We start from the raw sequence: 9,742 nt of genomic DNA on the forward strand, positions 1-9,742 counted from the left end.
GAAGGTTTAAAAGATACATTGCGCCATACATAAGTAATAGGAGGTACAGACCTTCATAAGATTATAATGATATATTTTTCACGTTCATAATTATAATAATCATGAAGGTTAAACTGAAACACACTGACCGGTGAAAAGATACTTCTTTGCGACCGCCTGCACAGTTTTGACTGATAACAGCACAACAAGAATATTATTGACACCAAAAAAAAAAAAAAAAAAAAGCCAATTGTAAGGAAATCAAAGGATGTCAACTTTCACGTGAAATAGTACACAAAGCAACGTTTTCCCCTGACCGGAAGTTGAAGCCGAATTACCACGTGAAAGGAGTCCGTGCGCGGTCTCGTTTTTATTTACGTCATTGGTGGTATTTTTTCCGTGAAAGTTGACATCCGTAGAGTTGTACATTGTGAAACAAGATCGAATTTCATTGGAATACGTTAGGTTTAGCTTTTTTGGTGTCAATATGGTTAATTCTTGTTACGCTGCTCGTTGTCAAAACCGTGCAGGTGGTCACAAAGAAGTCACTACACCGGTAAAGGTGTTGCAGTTTACCCTTCATAATTAATTTTTCTAATTATGAATGTGGAAAATATATCATTATAGTGCAGATTGTGTTTGGAGTATTAGATCTAGGTGTATAGGAGTCTTCTATATTTCAGTACCACAGGCGTATATCTCAGCCTGATCACAGTATATCACAGTCACTGATATATATTTCAGAATCACAGTTCATCACAATTGTTAGATATCACAGGTTGTATCCTGTTCACACATTTTGATATGTATTAAATACCTAAAATTTTCAACACGAGATAAAAGCGCAGGGTAGAATTATTTGCATGAACACTTTCTGACACCTCGTGGTGACTATTCAGACAACAAAATAAAATGCACATTTTTACTCCTAATTTACGGGGGCGCTCCACGTTACATTTCCTTGAATCTAACAAAAAACAAAATAAAATATTGCAGTACTCACAAAGCTGTTTGGAACAATTGCACTTTTATTATGTAAACAAGAGAAAAAGCTTATATTCTCCTACACAATTACAAGTGTAGACAAGTTGAGGTCATGCACAATCATAATGCCATATTAAAAATAAAATGAACACGCCACAGTAAACATAACGCCAACACTGAAAAAATAATAATAATAATAATAAAAAAAATAAATATATATATATATATATATATATATATATATATTATATATATATATATATACTGCGCACCTCCGGTCAGGGCAAAAATCCATGGTAAACAATATATATATATATATTTTTTTTTCTTTTTTTTTTAATGGAAAACGATGTGATAAATCAATATACATGGGATGTTTGGAATCCCTAGGGACATGAATATAATCTAAATATTTGCACCATGCCCAGGAAGGTTTAAAAGATACATTGCGCCATACATAAGTAATAGGAGGTACAGACCTTCATAAGATTATAATGATATATTTTTCACGTTCATAATTATAATAATCATGAAGGTTAAACTGAAACACACTGACCGGTGAAAAGATACTTCTTTGCGACCGCCTGCACAGTTTTGACTGATAACAGCACAACAAGAATATTATTGACACCAAAAAAAAAAAAAAGCTAAACTTAAAGTATTCCAATATTATGTTTCACAATTTCCAATTGTAAGGAAATCAAAGGATGTCAACTTTCACGTGAAATAGTACACAAAGCAACGTTTTCCCCTGACCGGAAGTTGAAGCCGAATTACCACGTGAAAGGAGTCCGTGCGCGGTCTCGTTTTTATTTACGTCATTGGTGGTATTTTTTCCGTGAAAGTTGACATCCGTAGAGTTGTACATTGTGAAACAAGATCGAATTTCATTGGAATACGTTAGGTTTAGCTTTTTTGGTGTCATATGGTTAATTCTTGTTACGCTGCTCGTTGTCAAAACCGTGCAGGTGGTCACAAAGAAGTCACTACACCGGTAAAGGTGTTGCAGTTTAACCTTCATAATTAATTTTTCTAATTATGAATGTGGAAAATATATCATTATAGTGCAGATTGTGTTTGGAGTATTAGATCTAGGTGTATAGGAGTCTTCTATATTTCAGTACCACAGGCGTATATCTCAGCCTGATCACAGTATATCACAGTCACTGATATATATTTCAGAATCACAGTTCATCACAATTGTTAGATATCACAGGTTGTATCCTGTTTACACATTTTGATATGTATTAAATACCTAAAATTTTCAACACGAGATAAAAGCGCAGGGTACAATTATTTGCATGAACACTTTCTGACACCTCGTGGTGACTATTCAGACAACAAAATAAAATGCACATTTTTACTCCTAATTTACGGGGGCGCTCCACGTTACATTTCCTTGAATCTAACAAAAAACAAAATAAAATATTGCAGTACTCACAAAGCTGTTTGGAACAATTGCACTTTTATTATGTAAACAAGAGAAAAAGCTTATATTCTCCTACACAATTACAAGTGTAGACAAGTTGAGGTCATGCACAATCATAATGCCATATTAAAAATAAAATGAACACGCCACAGTAAACATAACGCCAACACTGACAAAATAATAATAATAATAAATACAAATATTTACAATAAGTCTACTTTTCGATGAGGAGGATAAAGAGTATACAAGTAATGAAACGAAAAGTTGACACATTCCTCTTTGTTTGTTTTCGTAACATACATAACCTTTGGCCATTAAGAAAGTGTTGAAAAATAGTTTTTAAAAAATTACAAAATCGACAAGTGGCTCCTCTTCAACACTTTCAAAAATCTCCCTTCTGTATTCATCCCGACACCAGGCAGGAACTTCCAAGTTGCCCCGATGTTTGACTTCATCCGGTAGAAGTTCACAGAGCATCTAAGGAGCGGATGCTGCTGGTTCGTGGTCGTTGCAATCCGATGTGGGCGGGTCTCCACCGTGGTTCTGATCGCGTCTGGAAGAGCGGCCGTGCCTCGGCCGGTTCCAACTCGGCCCCCCTCCTCAAAGTTCTTTCGGTAACAAAGTTCTTAATCCTGCTTTCAACTTGGTCCTCGGGGTATTTTGCTTGTACACTGAAATTCAAATTCCAGTTTTTACCCAAAGCTTGCAGGGCTCGCGAAGAGTACCGAACTTCATCTGTAAAGATGAAGGACGCAGACTCCTCGTGGCCCAAACCCGACGGATTCAGTTTCTCCTCGCGCAAGTAACTTACCCGATACCTCGGACGCATCAGAGTCTTGCGGACACGCCACACACGTTTCCTCGCCTCATGTTGGGTGGGAAATCCATTGAGTGTCGCCTTTTCAAGACTGAACACGGTCGATCTGGTTTCTGGTTCCGACACCGCTCCTGCTGCAAAGGCGAGCCACACGAGCTGTGACCGAGCAGCTCTTTCAAGACGTCGCAAGACGTCAGAGAGCGCAGGTCTGGCTCACTTCGACAGGCCATGGTCCTTGAGAGTAGAAATCTCAGTCGACAGACTTTCCTTAGTCACCGAGCAGGTGAAAGGAGATTTGATCTTGCAGGTTGCAGCGGTCCAAATGTGTTTCAGTGGCCTCACGAGCAGAAGGCGTCTTATTGTTATTGTGGCGAACGGCCTTGGCCAATAACAACAGTAATTCATGAACCGGTTATATCAGGTGAGACACAACAGCCAATCAGCACAATTCAAGTCTTTCAAGTCGCTCCTCCGTTTTACTCACGTTTGGCCAGTGTTATTCTAGTCAAAGTTGTGCGTTTCTAAACCTGTTTGTCGAATAATGATTGCAAGTCATTGTTGAACGTTCCATTTAGTCGATGACGTTTATGGTGTTGATTCTAATAGTCATTAGTAAAATGTTTCACTGCTGTTCAAAAGCGCTGCTTTGAAATGAGGACCGAAGTAGTTTTAGCATCAAACGCCCATACAAGGTACAAAGTAATTTCGTAATATCAGCTCGATTAAGATTCTTTTCATGTTGTAAGAGGTTCGTATAATTACACGTCGTCATTGTGGTTAAAAAAGAAAAAGAAAAAGAGAAACTATGACTTGGCCTAACTCTTGAGCAAAAGGCCTTCGTCATTATATGCAAAAATCTAGGGGTGACGTCATTTTGGATGCAGATACTTTTCGAACCACTAAGAGGCGCTGCAGTTCACTTCCCCCCCCCCCCCATCCCAAGCAGCGTCAGCTCAACTGGGTGAAAACCAAACTGCTCCTTTCCGCTCCAGAAGTTGTTTGTTGAGTCAGGGGAACAATTAAATCCCGTTTCAACAAGTTTAATTAGATCAATTAGAATAATTGTTTTGAAAAAGCACTGCAGATCCCCGTCGTCGGTGTAAATCCCGGATTAGCCAGCCTTCATTTGATTTGCACACTCGAACGGCTTTCTCATTTTGCAGGAAACCTTGGATCGGGCCCGCACCGTCATTTATTAGTCGACTTTAATTAAAACATTTCGGTGCAGAATAACGTGTAAATGCTCCTCACAATTATTGCTTATCCCATAATTCCACATTCAGTAAAAAAAAAACAACAACAACAAGACTGATACACATGGTCCAAATTGAACTCTTATATACATATTTTTTTTAGTTCATATATTAAGAACCTTTGCTGTTTTAATGATCCACGACTGCATTCATAAATGATCTTTTTTTTTTTTTTTACATTTCCTCCTTCCACAATCTTGAGTACTTAAAGCTATTCCAACTTTAACCCTCTCTGGAACAAATAAAATTTTGCAGAGAGAAAAATTTGATACTTTCAGGAAATTGTACTCTGGATTTAAAATTTTGGGATTATATTAACCCTGTTGCAAATTTGCAACCCCTGCCCAGAAAGGGTTAAACTGTCCAGCGCATTCATAATATATAAGTGATGGTGTCGATATATGACTAGCGACCAGTTCTGGGTGTAGTCACTGATCTCCCCCCCCCCCCAAAAAAAAAAAAATTAAATTAAAAAAAAAAAAAAAACACATCGAGCGGTATGTCGATTGGTTGAAGCCCGTTGGCCGCCATCTTGGCACTCCCAAAACGCGTGGAGGACGCGATTTACAGGTTGAATTATGGTGAGGTTTTTCCTCAGTTTGGCATGTAGAATTAAAACTGGTCGTGTGAGCTTGGCATTGTTTCAGTTTTGGTAACATGAAAGATTTTTAATTCGACTTTGTAAGCCAAAAAAAAAAAAGCTAAGTGCAAAGGAAAGACACCAAGAAACCTTGCGTATGCCCGAGGGCCCGATTTCCGTGACACGTTAATTTTTCCCAAAATACACTGTGAAGCACTATCATCATAACATAGCAAAAATCTAAGATAAATCTAATTTTTTCGTCATAAAAACATTCACTTTTAAGTCAATCAGTTCGGTATATTTTTGGAAACAAGGACTCGCAATGGGAAATACATGCTAAACGCGTTTGTACATTTGTTGTCTCTGCGACGTCAGAAAATTTCAACTTGTTTCCTCGCATTTGAAAATCTAATTCAATTTGCAGAGTCCTGTATTATGAAATTCACCAACAATTTCCCAGGAAATGTGTTTTCTTGCTTGTCCTTTGATGAAGTTTGGGAAAATATTTCCATAGCTATTTCGTGGAAAACCGTCAACCCATAAAGAGTGAACAGTGAACAACAACAACCGTAAACAAAACTTTGTTCAAGTGAATTAAGATCATCAGAAAATAAAAAAAATAATAATAATTTACAAACAAGCTTTCACAGTGTCAAAGTAAATCTTTCTATCTTACCTGTGGAATATTTTCTCACAGCCACAAAACTGGCGATCAACGCAGATAATCGCTGTAGCTGCGCAGGTCGGCATGGTTGTTTTGGGAGTATCAAGATGGCAGACGGCGACTCCAGTTTTGGTGGCCAATGCGCCATCCCTTTTTTTTAAAAAATTTAGATCAGTGGGTGTAGTCCGCCTTTCGCCCGGAGCTAGCTGAGATAGGTTCCGGCTTTCCCGCGACCCTTGTGAGGATAAGCGGCTTGGATTTGGATTTGACGCGATGTTGACAATTTACCTCTGCGCCTCCCACATTTACCAGTTCTAATCATTGTGTCTCCAAACTGTTGAGCTCGTTTTAGGACATAAATGAAGCGATTCATCACATTCCCCAAATTCACACATTTCTGAAGTGAATTTCCCAAATTCAGAAATATTTCACATAATATCCTCTGGCGGCACGGTGGCTCAGCTGGTAAAGCGTTGGCCTCACAGTTCTGAGGTCCCGGGTTCAATCCCGGACTCACCTGTATGGAATTTGCATGTTCTCCCCGTGCCTATGTGGGTTTTCCTCCGGGTACTCCGGTTTCTTCCCACGTCCCAAAAACATTCAGCATTATTTGGAGATTCAAAATTGCCCATAGGTGTGATTGCGAGTGCGACTGTTTGTCTCCATGTGCCCTGGGATTGCCTGGCGACCAACTCAGGGTGTACCCCGCCTCCTGCCCGTGGACAGCTGGGATAGGCTCCGGCACGTCCCGCGACCCTCGTGGGGATAAGCGGTGAAGAAAATGGACGGATGGATGACCTCCTCCTTCCACATTTGACTGGAACCATTTGTCAAAGACTCGAGATACCGCACTTGGATATTTCAAATAATCCCATAATCCATCCATCCATTTTCTTCGCCGCTCATCCTCATGAGGGTCGCGGGGCGTGCTGGAGAATTCTTTCTTTCTTTCATTCTTTTTCTTTCTTTCTTTCGGCAGGTCCGCACGGACGGCAACGCGAAGGTCAACATTTCACCGTGTGCGCACACGGTGAAATGTTGACCGCCCGCCGCGTGCGGCACAACAGCCGAGCGACCAAATCTAAATCGACTCAAGGCTGACGGAGCGAGAGGTGAAGGAGAATCGGGGAGCAAAAGGGATAAATATAGTCGGCGCAAATTAATTGCTGACAAAAAACAAACAACAAAAAAAAAAAAAACGGACGCCTGACCTAGACAAACGAGGAAGCACAAGGTCTACGGAGTAGGGGGGAGGAGGCTGCTCGGCCCAATTGCAGGGTTCCAGGCCAGTACCGTTCACCCTCTCCCTCCCCCCTGCCTCCTTCAGACACATGATTGTGCACACAGACAACAAGTACCCCCCCCCCCCCCAACTACCGCTGATAGGATGATAATGGAGCATTCCTCAGAGCTGTTTCTCATTCATGCTAGCTGTGACAAGGGAGGAACACGCTTGTTTTTCCACTGACGGCAGCTCAAAGTCTTCCAGGCCGGGCCGGGCCGGGCGCGTGAAACCCGAGATGGGCGCACAATCTCCTCCTCGTGCTGCTTGGATATGAGATGGATACTTAGCGGGTTGCCTCGCTCTCTCTGAGAAGTTGATCGTTTATCACAGGCCGGATGGGACGACACGCTTCATGGCGTTCGGTGTAGTTTCCTGAAGCATTGCAAATACAGGATGTGCCGATTTAGATGCCTGTGCCGCGTATCCTCACAAGGGGTCAGAATCAGAGCCGTCTTTATTGGCCAAGCATGATACGAAAAATAAAAGAAAGACATGAACGCTGACTGTGCCACAAATACCGTAATTTCTGGTCTGTAAATCGCAAATTGTTTCACAATCTTTTATGCGGTGATGCGGCTGCGAGGGGTCACTCGAGCAAAAAAGGCAAGAGTGAGACCGGTGGAATATATGTGGCGAGGAAGTGACTTTTACCGGTATGTTTTTTTTTTTTTTTTTAACTGGCCCTGTCAGCGCCGAGCTAGCGTTAGTGCTGGGCTAGCGTGTTGCTGCTGTGTTACTGCCCTGATTTTACCGGTATGTTTTTCTTTTAACCGGCCCTAATAGCGCCGCGTTAGCATTAGCACCACGCTAGCGTGTTTCTGCTGTGTTACTGCTGCATCTCAGTGATTTAGGTATGTTTTTTTTTTTAAAGCAGCCCTGTAAGTGCCGCGCTACTGTGTTGCTACCGTGTTGTTGCTAAGGTATTAACTCTTTGTAAATATGTTTATTATTAATGTTTAATTGTGGGTACTCGCGGCTTTTACACAGGTGCGGTTTATGGACCAATACCAAATGGTATTTCCTTTACTCCCTAGGCCAGAAATGATGGTACTGTAAATGTACAAGTAATTTATACCCCCACTCGCCCCCTAAATGGTTTATAACTGCTTACCGATGCCAGAAGATGGAGTGAAGCTACTCACCTCACTTCCACATTGTTCCTCAGCACCAAGATGCCACTCGATAGAGAAAAGCCTTACTTTTGGTGAAATGAAGCTCCTCACCTCTAATCTACATAGCTCCTTTGCGCCAAGATTTGACAATATACCGGCAAAGAACTCCTCAACTTACTTCAACATAGTCCTTTGACACCAAGAAGCCTCAAGATGGTGCTAAAGCAATATATTTATCCTACGTGTTCATAGATAGTTATTTATCAGCTGATCTGCTGATTTTTCGATAGGGGAGTGGGGTAAATAAGTAAAGACACAAAGCACACTCCTTTGGCCTACTCGTGCAATTAAGAAAATGACAACAAAAAAACACACCAACCATGTGGATTTTCGCTCCAGCCTTAAGACGCAAGATAACTTGGAAGAATGTCTGGATTTGTCCGGCAGTGTGTAATCACAAAAGAATGTCCTGAGACATTTCTGCTTTTCCTCCCCAAGACCCCTCTTTTCCCACGGCTCGTCCAGGGTCTTGAGAATCTGTTTCCGCTCCCTCCCTCGCCTGCGGAGTTTTCCCTCTCCCCGCGCGTTCGCCGAGACGCGCGGACATCACAAAGGCCGGTCGGTGGGAGAGCGATAACGCCGAGCTCGGTGTCCGCGAGAACACAAAGGGCAAAAGGCCCCCGCCATGCTCTGCGAGGAGAAAGCACTCAGGAGTGACATGAGGGTGAAAGGTTCGCAGGCGTTTCGAGTGCAAATCAAAAGCAAGATTCGGGGAACAAGCCAAAACACGGCGCAGTTGAATGGATTTGAAAAACACATTTTACAAAGACGCCGAATCCGCCGCGTACTCTGTATTTGCGCTTCATCGTTTGAAAATGTACTTCTTAAGTGCTCACTATAAATATCACTCCGTGCTGTTTTTGCGCTCACGCCAAACAGAGCAATAAAAGTGGGGTTTTGCCACCACCTTGGGACGCGTTGGTGCCAATGAACTACGTTGGAGCGAGTGCAGGAGCTTCACGGAGGCAAACGTAGCTCTTTGCTGGCCCCTTGTGGCATCTTGGTGCTCCGGAGTTATGTTGGAGTGAGTGGAGGAGCTCCATTTAGCCAAGAGTAGTGATTTGCTGCCGTGCTGCTCCCAAGGACTCAAGTCGAAGTGAGTTGAGGAGCTCCGAGTAGCAAAGGGAAGCAAAGAGATCTACGCTAATTTCCGGGCTACAGAGCGCACTTGATTATAAGCCTCACCAGTACATTTTTAAAGGAAAAAGCATTTTGTACAAACACAAGACGCAGCTGATTAAAAGCCGCATGTGCCCACGTTGAAACACAAGATATTTACAAAGACGGTACACAGAAAGAGCTTTCAAAGTTTTAATAATATACCTTAGATTTTCTTTTCAAACAGTGCCGGTGACATGGCAATAACACAGCAGCAACACGCTAGCACAGTGCTAACGCTAGCACAGCGATATCGGGGCCAGTTAAAAAAAACATACAGGTAAATGTCACTTCCTCGGCACATATATTCCACCGGTCTCACGCTTACATTTTCTGCTTGATTGCCCCCTTGCGGCCGTTAGAAAAAAAATGCACAAATTAGCCGCATCACCGCATAAGGCGCAGGGTTGAAAGCGTG

This window comes from Syngnathoides biaculeatus, chromosome 3, assembly GCF_019802595.1.
Source record: "Syngnathoides biaculeatus isolate LvHL_M chromosome 3, ASM1980259v1, whole genome shotgun sequence".
In the NCBI taxonomy this organism is placed as follows: Eukaryota; Metazoa; Chordata; class Actinopteri; order Syngnathiformes; family Syngnathidae; genus Syngnathoides; species Syngnathoides biaculeatus.